Source organism: Sitodiplosis mosellana, unplaced genomic scaffold (genome assembly GCF_009176505.1).
Source record: "Sitodiplosis mosellana isolate CC-2019 unplaced genomic scaffold, AAFC_SMos_1.0 Smas_scaffold_6150, whole genome shotgun sequence".
Taxonomy (NCBI): domain Eukaryota; kingdom Metazoa; phylum Arthropoda; class Insecta; order Diptera; family Cecidomyiidae; genus Sitodiplosis; species Sitodiplosis mosellana.
In genome coordinates, this window is record NW_022601391.1 from 1,493,119 (window position 1) to 1,505,153 (window position 12,035).

At 37.0% G+C, this 12,035-nt stretch overlaps 2 protein-coding genes across 2 annotated transcripts in view; one reads left to right on the forward strand and one right to left on the reverse strand.

Moving 5' to 3' along the window:
* Positions 1 to 12,035, reverse strand: part of LOC129574036 (maternal protein exuperantia) — a 249,156-nt gene that overhangs the window by 201,629 nt on the left and 35,492 nt on the right. The window lies entirely within an intron of this gene.
* The window catches only part of LOC129574030 (protein bric-a-brac 1-like), a 26,967-nt gene continuing 25,975 nt past the window's right edge, over positions 11,044 to 12,035 (forward strand). The window contains exon 1 of the mRNA XM_055455334.1: positions 11,044 to 12,035. This exon is cut by the window's right edge and continues 2,138 nt beyond it. The gene's annotated coding sequence lies outside the window, so the exon portion shown is untranslated.

The window sequence follows — 12,035 nt, forward strand, 5'->3', positions numbered from 1 at the left end:
AGAGAGAGAGAGAGAGAGAGAGAGAGAGAGAGAGAGAGAGAGAGAGAGAGAGAGTGAAAGACAGTCGCTTGCCGATAACGTGGTGCTCTCAACGTGGAAAGATAGAGGGAAAAAACTCGAAGGAAATAGAGACGACGACGACGACAACCTCCACGACAACAACAACTACAATATTCAGCGTAAAGCTATTCATCTTAAAGCGTTCTAACCGAATGAGATATCCGGCAAGTTACAGAACCACACTATAATGCACACAACGGATTCAAACACTAAATAGATCAGTTTTACAGTCGATGCACACATACCGATGGCAAGTACAAGAAAGCGAGCACTTGAGAGCAAAACAGAGCCGAGCAGAGCATAATATGGTTTGAGATTGCTTGCCTTTGGTTTGTGCTGAACACAATTTCTGATCAAATTAGAAGCTATATCTTAGCATTGTATCTGATTCAGACGCTATCAAAGCGACCGGTCGCTTCTGCATGCGATTGTGAAATTGATATTACTTATCGTTTGCACGAACGATCCAGCCAAGGTTGAAAGATTATGAAATAAATATATATTCACTCAAGTTATGCTCTGGAAACTGGCAATGATTCTTGAATGCCTCCATAGGATGAACCAAACTGCATGATACACTCCACAACATTGTGGCGAATTATCGTGTACACAAAGTACGCAGACAATTCGACAAGTGACGAGAATAAAAGAAAATCGTTGTGTGCAATTCTGCAGTTTTTCCCCGGCGTTCGCCATAAGTACATAATAAAAAGCAGCTCATTTGCATGTGCACTGTCTTGAAGTGTATGGAGGATGAGCACTGAGGCCAAATGCCTGAAAAGCGTTTATCGTTTAAATTTAGAGCAAGTTCAACTGGATAAAATCATACTCGCTTTTGCCTTTGAGTTCCACCGATTTATTTGTTTGCATATAAAAACACTGACTCGCTACGAGTTCAAGAAGTGTAAGAAATCCCTTTGAAAAATATTGTCGAGTTTTGACTGACAAAAATACCATTTGAAAATATAAAGCGCAGAAAATAGCGTGCGGGCACATACACACAGAGAGAGATAGAGAAAGAGAAAATTTGGTGAATTTTCTCTCGCGGCTCTTTCTGTCCAACTGTGAAAATAAGCAGCAAGCTTATTCGAGGTAGCAAAAAAATGTTATATCTTCACAATGTAGTAACAACATAATCATCACACCTAATGTGAACATCGCCGTTCAAATAGACATGGAGACGAGCGGGTATAAGCCAAGGCGATGATGCTACAATAATAATAATAAAACGTGTGTAACCGCTTGTGTGTATACCCTCTCCGGCTTCGGCCATGGTTTGAGGTGGAAATGCTTGCGACGATGGTGTTGGTGACGACGACGACGACGACGACGACGATTGGCGAGTGGTATGAGTATGCCATTTATCCTAGAATAAACCGAATAATTCTTCTGCGTTAAGCACTTGTTGATTCAACCCATGTATCTACGCCAAACAATCTTGTTCTCACTCATACTCTTCAAGCACTCGCTCGGATTCTCAGTAAATGTTCCTTTTTCGACCGTACTGCTTGTGCCATTAGATCCCCTGTTTGATGCGATGCTAACGGCTTACTTTTCGTGCCGGTCGATTCCCATACGCGGTCGGACAAAATGAGTTTCAACCCCGACTTTCAAGCAGCATGTTAAAGTTCACGGCATCTTCATTGAAAACTCAAAAAGGCAGAGCAAACACACAAATAATTTCCTGCTATTAGCAGATGGAAACAATATACCCAGACACACACACACACACGAGAGAGAGAGAGAGAGAGAGAGGGGGAGAGTGAGTAAGAGAAATTCTCGAGTATATTCGGGCCATCACCTTTGTCGAGCACAAGGAAAAGCCATTGGGAAAATGAACTTACTTGATACTCTCTCTCTTTCTCACACTATCACACACCTTTTCGCATTGTTCATGTTTGAGGACAGTCTGGCGTCGCAATTCAGCAGCAGCACGTGAAAAAGCATAAAATGCCAATAGCTGCCACTTTTTTTCTGCATCCCCATTGCATTAAATGGAGATGACACCCGGTGTTGCAGAGTAAATTGCAACCATTATTTGTCATTTTATAAGTGCCGATTTGAATCCGACTCGATTTAAAGGCTCAAGGTTGAGCAAAAACACTTTTGCTATTATTTTAGACCATCACGTTGTAAATGGATTCAACACATTCAATGGCTAGAGATTAACTGTGAGAACTAATATTGAAAACGGTTTTATGACGATTCAATTACGATTTCGATGTGCTGGGCAATGGTTTTCTTTTAAGCTTACATTTGTACTGTTCAATGCCTATAGAATCTATCAAAACACCTGAATCTGGAAATTTATATGCATTTATATGTAAATATTCAATTGCTCTTTGTCATTAAGGAAAAAAGAGTCAACTGAGTTTTACATATAGCGTTCGAAGGTCCCATCCGCCATAAAATTGTCTAGGGTTCTGCCAATTGTCCAATATATTTAGAAAAAATCAAGCAGAAGGCTAAAATAGATTTAACAGGCACATTATATAAGTACATGTTTTTGTGGAATTGTTTGATGATTTAGGGGACAGTTAATAAGATTGAAAAAGTATTTTTGTACACCGGTATATTGGCCTTTTCTCAAAAGCAGCAAAATATTGAATAACTTTCGTTTGGGCGAGCGAGTGAATGAAACGAAGCAGTGACAGCCGCATTCAAAGCGCACATATGTACGGTTGTTTCAATGAAAAGTAATAATAAAACAAAATATGGAACAACTAACAGCTACATTAAATGTGGTTCACCGAAAACAATAGTAATTAAACAGTGCGATCTGTATGTTTTAATGTGCAAAAACAGTAATCAAATGTGTATTAAAATTTAATATATTCATATTTCTTGGCCCATTATTTCATAAATAAGTTTTTTTTTAATACAACTTACAAGCGCTTGATACACGTGTTCATGGTTATTGTCGTTGCTTCCGTTCGTGGTGTGTGCACAGTGCACACGCACACTTGCGTTCAGCACATACACACACATACATATGTGCCGAGTGCCTTTATTTATATTGTTATTATATTGGCAATAGACAACGGGTATTAAATTGCAGGCGGTAGCAGTTCCGCACAGAACGAAAGAAAAACCTAAATAACAAGTGCAAAGAAATGGGCAACCCCGAGGCCAAAGACAGACAAACGGAGACAACCAATGCTGGGAAGGCAAAGGGGGAAAAGAGAAAAATTATACGTACGCCACAATCACACATGTCTAAATGAGCACATTTATTATAACAACAATAAAATAAAATGGGAACAAATTGTTTTCATTAACATTTGATGTGTATTGCCACAGATCATTAATATCTGTTTTCTTGAAATTTATGACGGCTTTCGAGTAAGTGAAATGTTTTTGAATAGCAACGGAAGCTGCCATAATTCAGTCGGAATACGCTCTGCCCTCTTCCGTCACACCGCGATATTTGCTTTTGTATCGGCATTTGTTTGTTGACTTCTAATTTGATCTATTCTCGTAAATTGCACCGTTGTCGATTGATAACATGCAATTTATTCATATTTTTATGAAATTTCCTAATTTTTCTTCTCTCTTTGTGCTCGAACTCGCGCAAACGATGTGTAAATTAAATAAGTACGTTTACTATACTGCATATGAGCCACAAATCGCTTGAAATAAATCAAATCTGCATTCAAAATTGAAGAGTGAGATGGAGAGAGAGAGAGAGAGAGAGAGAGAGAGAGAGAGAGAGAGAATAGTGATTATGGAAAAATACTCACTGAAAGTGTATTGTTTGCCCATTTGTTTCAAATCAACGTTGTTTATAACTATTTCAGTAATCTCGTACTAGATATTATGCAAATGAATCACCATCATATAATATAGACTTGACAATATGACTAGTGTATGAAGAGTACGGTTTGTGCTTGATAGCGCCAAGTGACCGAGTACAATCCAAAAGTACATTGAAAATAGGGAGCAAGAATGAGAAAGAAGAATGCACGAGTGGAATATCAAAGGCAAATATCGTTGGGCTATCAATCGTACTACATCACCAAAAACTAAAACCAAAATAAGTACAATTATCTTTATTTTTAATACATCTTTTTTACGTGAGAAACGAACAGCATCACAATAACAAGGCAACGCAATGACTTCATTTTCGAGTTCGACTGCTGCATATTTTTCAAAAAGAAATTTTTTTTTTTTGTTATATTCATCGCCCATTTGTTCCAAATTCATTTCAACAAATCTTGTTGTGTGTGTTAGAGTTGAGTGGTTCGGTGTCGGTGTTGGTTTTGCTCATTTCATTTTTTGTGTTTGTTTATTTGTTCATTCGTTCACTTTTGCATTGCAATGCAATATTGTCGAGCGGTCGAGCCGTTTGGTTTTTCCTGGCTTAGAAAAAATGAGCTATGCCTTTCAATCAGAGAGTATGGGCCACATTTTATTGTATTTCACGGCAGATATACCGTTTTCACCGCAATTTCCATGTTTATTTCAAACTGGTGTGTATATTTATTGTTTGCCTATTTTCGAATTTATGAATACTAAATCGGCCACCAGACATAAATATTAAATCTAAATGCACTAGCAAGAAGAAAGGCCCCCGTCCACCTTGCCTCATGTTATACAAATGCAACTACATAAAATAAGCGAAATGTACAAACAGCCACGTCTCTCTCTTTCGCTTGCTTGCCTGCATGTTGCACTATTTTTTTGCTCGTTCTCTCTCTATCTCTTTCTCTCCCTCCAGTAACTTCTTAATGAAATTTATATTTATTATATTGTATGCAATTAAATGCAAATTATTTCCTGTGTATCGTATACACGATGAAAGAGATGTTGAAGTCGCATAACTCACTTACAAAACAGTTGTTGTTTGCCAATTTTTCACTTGAATCTTTGCTTGCCTCTTTCTCTGTCGCTCACCCGCTCGCTCGTTCGACCGTTTGACCGTTCGCTCTGCCACCACAGAACCATCACATATACGAATCAAGCGAACGCGTTCCAATTGACCGACAAAATAAATATGCAAATGATGAAATTAAACTTAATAATTATCCCATAAAAATGTGATACGCGAGATAAACAATGACCACTTATGCGGAAGAAATTGAAGTTTCTTCCATTAACACCGTACCGTTTATGGCGATGTGAATTTGTAGCGCATCATCATGACGGTGGTGTCAACACATAATTTACACGTGTAATGTGATCGCAACCGCAGATGAACTATATGCGGCTGAATTGATGAGCATAAATGCATTTCAATGAGGTCCATTGCATTTGCACTACTTTTCAACCAGTATTCCATCCATAATCGCTAAATGTGTTAATGAGATTCGCTGAGAATGAAATGATTTCGATGCTGTTAGATTATCCGATTTTTAGCCATTTGAGATTATATGGTGACGGAATGCAACACAACCAACTACCAAACTAGATTGAAACCACAGAAAAATACCTTTAATGGATTTTTTTGTTTTTTCAAAAAATTCCATCATATTTATAATGTTATAAAAATAAAATGGCATACGCATTAGGCGAAAAAGAAACATCAACAGCAGCAACAGAAATGTGGCAATTTAAATTGAATAGCTTACGTAAGAAAAGCCGTATGTAAATCAGTCGACTTAAAGTAAAAACTTCAAAAAACAAAGATTGATGCATTTTTCCTTTGAAATTGATTCATCCAGTCAAGAGTCAACAGGCATGAAATGTACTTACTTCATAGCCAGCGTGTCTGTATGTTGTGCACGCGCGTGTGTGTGTGTGTTTTATTGTGGCGAACGACTTACGAACGGGTGCGGTAATACATCGAAACGGTTTTTGTTTACATTTTACGATGTCTTTAAAAAATAAATATCACATGTTTGATGAATTGATGATTTCTTACATTTGCCGCGTACACACAAAGGTTCAAAACAGCAGCGCAACATTTCCTAATTCTTCGATTTAATAAATACATGACACGGCAAGTCGGCGCTTTTGTTTTGGCATTCTTTGAGCCACATAGTCGACAACTCAATGAAATTCGTACAATGTGCGCTCGAGCCATGAAACGCGTCATCATATGGAAATCGTGCCAAATGCCTGTAACCAGCGAACAAAATAAGCCTCCCAGATTTTTTATATATTTCACATTTTCAATTTATCCACACAACATATTCATAATAAAATAGATGGAGAGAAAATTGAAAATGAAGAAGAAAAAAAAACACACGCAGAATTGAAAAACAACAAGACCAAATTGACGACTGTAAAAAACAACACACACGCACACGCACAACGAAAAGGCATCACATCGAAAAGTAAAATGTAAAACGTTCCTTTGATGTTGCGCATTTTATATAAACCAAACTTATATTTTTAGGATCCATATTAGTTGTGAAGAAAATGCCAAAGCCGATAAAAATAAATGCCATATTAAAACAGCGAACGACGCAACATAAACCGAGAATGATGATGCGTCAAACACCATACACGCATTGCCCCATCGTTATTCGATTCATCATAATTTTAATAGGGAGACGAAGGAAACAAAAAAAAAATGAGCGCTCACGTGCGTGCGCGCGCGCATGAATTTCGTCCGACACCGAAGATCAAAAATGGTTTCGGTGTTTTATTATTGATTTCATATGTTTTTACTATTCCTTTTTTAATACCCGTTAGTACTTCTCAATCGTTCTCGCTTGTGTGCTGTTGTTTTTTTTTCTCGTGTGTTTTCGTTCATCCGAGACAGAACGAGATGAATTCCATTTTTATGAACGCATATACATAAATACGCTGTTATACATCAAAACTCTTTTTGACTAGGTTTTATACGCGTTATATTATAACTGCCGCAACATTCCGAGCGATTTTCGATGGTTTTAATTATTCTTTGTTGTTCAAACTCAACACCATCAACACATGGCCATATTTGCCATGAATTTAACGATTCCACGGTGTGATCGCGCGTCCGCACTCTGCATGCATACACTCGCATACATGCACCAAGAGAGTGAGAGGGAGAGAGGAAGAGAAGTAAAAAAAAAACCGTCTATTTTTGATGTTTTTAAAGCAAGTAATCAACAGAAGTTTTATTTCATCCGATGGAATAGTGTGATAGAGCGTTACAAATGCATTGCCCATCAAGTTTATTTTAAATGTAAACATAAAGTCGAAATTTCAATAAACATTTATCGTACTAAATTAAAAAAAAAGCAGCTCAAGTTAAATGCAATTGAATAAAGGGTGAAAGAAAAAATGGTTTATGGAAACGCTTGGTTTCAGAATCAAGCAAGCTCATCGGGGCTGATGTCATCGGGAGAAAAACAGATTTGTTTTCAAACTGTGACACATAACAATTAACATCTTCCTTCGAAATGGTAAGTGTTCTTCATGGGCAAAATAACAAATCGATATAAACAAGCAAACAAGCGACAGGACTATTTCCAAAAGATTCGATATTTTTTCTGAGAGAAAGAGAGAGAGGGAGGGAAGCAAAAAAGTTGCAATCCATACTTAAGAATTACACAATGAAAGACGATGCTGTTATTGCATTGTTTCACTAAAAGAACTTTATTTTAAGCCATAAGCGAAAATAGTATAAAAGACAAGAAGCAACTCGAACTCATAAGATTTTCATGTGGCTGTTCTCCGCTGCTCGATATCTCACGTTCGAAAACGAATGCAACACGATGACGATGACGACGACGCCGACGACGACGACGTCGACGAAAAGAACGAACAGAGAAAGAAAAACTGAGTACAACGCCAACAAATGAAAACATAATGAAACGAACAGCCGATGCAGATGAAAAATATCAAACAAAATGTGTAGAGTTGAATAATAAAGGAGTCTGTTTTCTCCATTTATAATTGAAACGATCATGGATAGAGTCACATTATATTTTTAGTTATTTCACGTATGTGAAAATCCGTGCCAGAGAGCATATACGTACATTCCAAGTACAAAAAGTATTCATGATTTTGCATTTTTAAGTACTTATCCATGAACACCTTAGCAATCTACTGGATTTCTTCAGTTGCATGCTGCAGCCCAAACAACAACACATTACCGAACAGAATTGAAAACAAAACGGGAGAGTTCCAACATTCCTTGGAGTCTTTGGAGTAGTTTACATTGATTACAGGTATGTGGAATATGTTCCGATTGCTGCCACTGTCGCTGTTGCTCATCAATGCCACCGATGATTTGCATTGCCATCTTCAATTCGCTACTGCTTTTTTTGCCCACTGAACCGTTCCAACCATGTAAATTGCACGTAGATTGCGGAATGTGACAATGACTGTGCAATAAAGGAGCACAGCACACACACACACACACACACACACACAACAACATGCTCTGCAACGCCGTAGACAAATTCATTTTAAATATTTACAATGGAGCGATGCATAAAATATGAGCAAAAACACAACGAGGACACTTGCTTTGGATGTCCTCGCTTAAGCTAATATTTTTTTTTTCACTCTCTCCTTATTTTGATCGATTTTTTTTGCCATGAAATGCAATTTCCATATTTCTATAAATAATCGAAAATGATGATAGTATTTTTTTTCCGTTCCATTGCTTAAAGAACAATATCTCATTATTATATTGATCTTTTGAAAATTGAATTCATTTTCAATTAAGGAGTGCTTTCATTTTATTTTCTCAAAGAGTAACTCTCTATGTCTTCTTGTGATTATGTTTTGAATGGAGGGGGGTGGATCCGAAAAAACGTAATTTCTCCATGCGAATCACTAACTAACTTGACTTATTCGTGTCCGGTGAAATGACTAAAATCTTGAATATAGCTGTAAAATGCATATAATAACAGTGCGTTGAGACAAATCGAGTCCTAGTATGCTTTTCTTGTTATCTTCATCCATCTAGCATCACTTCTCCTCATCGCGGCTCCGTCAAATATTAATGCCATTGCTTTCTTCTTTTCTGTCGAAAGACTAACAACATTCAGCACTTCTCTGTTGAATTTGTTGCCATTTTTTTCGCGTCGGCGAGAAACAATACACCAAATAATTTATAAGCATAAAGTGGAATTTTATTTATTTCTCTTTTCTCGCGATTATATATTGTTTGCTCTCTCGTCGCTAACTGTAACATTCCTATCGATTTGTAAGTGTGCAACCATACACAATAAAAACGCAATATTTTGTTTTGTCTGCAGAATCTCTCTTTCGCTTCGCTTCCCTCCTCTCTACCTCTTCTACCCGCCATATTATGCATATTGTAATGATGATGTTGAAGAGGCACAAAACTATAAACATTTAATACTGATATTGAACTCAATTCCCAATGAAACTGCCTCGTTTTTTGGTATCTCCAATGAAATACACAAACTATACGGAGAGAAAAGAAGGGAGAGAGAAAGGGAGAGAGAAAAACTGTATACGTCAGCAACAGAACGAAAAAAAAACTCGGTTAGAAACTGGCTCTATAGCGCACACGAAAAATGAGGTTCTCAAGTTGTACGCGCGATACCGTAATACAATGTTGCTATCAGCCAATTACAAAATAAAATACATTTTATTATTAAGATGAGCTTTATAAAATTGAGAAAATGATAAGAGTTGCGCACAATGGGCAAATCACTACTGAAAAGACTGAAAGCACTGAAATCCACTGAAAACAACTGAAAAGTACCGAAAAGAACTGAAAAATATTTTCAGTACTTTTCGGTGTTTTTCAGTATCAAAATAGATCGCGATTATTGACGGTTAAAATTTGTTTTGACAGATCGGCCATCTATTCATTCTTCTCCTCGAAAATTAATGCCATTTACAGTACTTTCATATACTATTACATTGAGCACTGAATGTACTGAATTCAATTTTTCGGTAGTAATTCGCCCCTTGGCGCAAGTCTAGTATGAACGGGAAGTAACGGAAAAATCTATTCATATAAATACCAGTACGAGCACTTTTCAATGTGTCAACAAGTGTATGGGGACAGATTGAACCATTTGTAAACAGAAATTAAATTGTATTTTTACATGTTGATTCAATCGAGAGCAACAATAAAATTATTTTCAATCATTCTGAGATGATTGACCCACATACAGGGGCTCCAAGGAGATTTCATCATGTAACCATCCCGCAAAATATACGTTATTTAACGATCGGTGAATAGAATATATGCAGAAAAAATTTGCCGCATTTCATTTTCACTGATCATTCAACAGTCAGCATTTTGATCAATAAAGAGCCTTGAATCGATCGATCAGCATCGATATCGTGTGCATTGACCAGCGATATATTTCTGTCCCAATACGAATAGGTCTAATCAATAAATATCACGCTGTTCCGACCACATTGGTCATTTGCAATGTGTCTATCTCACACAGATTAAAGCATTGTTGCTATCTGCATCATTGTCATTAATTAATATGTAAACTTTTTTCTACATATTTTTTTTCCATATTTAATTAAAAATTACAAAAAATGACGCAAGAAATGGAATAAAAGAAAAAATCGTGTATGGTTCAATAGTTTATCTCGGAAATGTGATTCAATGCAGCTACAATGTTACATGTTCGTACGACAAGAACGTCTTCATTTTATCATTTTTGTTAAATTAAACATAAAAATCAAAATAATATGAAATGTTGATAAGACTAGCAAAGTCAGACATTATTTTAAAAAAGAAGAAGAATGAAACACACATTTTATTCGATGGAAATGTTGTAATCATGAAAAGACGCAATACAACCCGCTCTCTCTCCTCTTCTTCTTCTTCTTCTTCTTCTTCTTCTTTTAAATTCCATTTAAAAATCGGAAACCGAAATCCGAGCTGAAGTGATTTCCACTGAAGAGACAGGTATGTGTCATTCGATGTCGAAAATGGTATTTTCAATGAAACCGTAAAGTACCAGCCAGCATACCATAAGCATTCATGGTTTTGGCCCCACATAGTTTCGAAAATATTGCACTGAATGCACTGCCGATGAGCTTGCACAACAGATGCACCATACATATGAATGAGAAAAAAACCCTAAGAAGATCAATGCGAGCAGAATGAATATTTAAAAATGAGTACACATTTACCACACGAAACACACGATGATCCAAAATATTTTTTTAAGATGAAAATGGTGGAAATGTCGCTTCGGCAAGTGAATGCACGTGTGCAATTTATACGCACACTATTTTGCGTGTACCATTTCGCTTTGGTTATCGGACTCGATGCTCGAAATATTTCAAACAATAATCCAGCCGATGGAAAGTATTTCTAAGCCGGCTTTCTTCTATTCATTTGGAATATTTGTGTTTGCGCAAAAGTTATCAATTCTACCGGAAAATGATCGAGTATGGCTGCGGCCATGGTTTCGAAAAATTCAATTTCGCATACGAAACGCGAACTACACGAAAGATAAAACTGCATGGCAAAGTCGGGCTCAGTATTTGAAAAGTGTGTTCGCTCATTGTTTCATGTGCACTCTTTCGAGTGTCCAGAGAGTTGGTAGAATTTGAATGTGCAAATACGATTAGGCTATGTGTATGACCGTGCCTATGCCTACTCGTACATAGAAAAGAAAGAAATAAGCGAACATACACATTTCAAATATTCGGATAGCCCCCTCCACGATATTACCGATGTACACAGAGTAAAAGAGTTACATTCGATGGTTGTGGAGTGTTGTTGTTGTTGGTGTTGGCTACATTTTTCCCTCGTTTTTCTTCGAAAATGTTACATGGTGCGTTTTAGCCTGTGTAAAGCATTGCAATTGCCATTGCCATCGCCACATCGCTTAGCCGATTGCCGTTACCGTTGTCGATACTTTGTATTGTTTTATGCCTCCTTTTGAATAGCACGTTAGAAATATTGCAATTTTTACACGGAAAACTTATCGGGTACCCAGTGTGTGAGAGATACAGAGGCTAGTGTGAGCGCATGGCACCGATCGAAAACACTGACTCAACCGAAAATAACAGAGAGAAAAAATAATATACCAACAACAACAACAACAACAACATAGTAGCACAATCTATTTGTATGTTAGTCG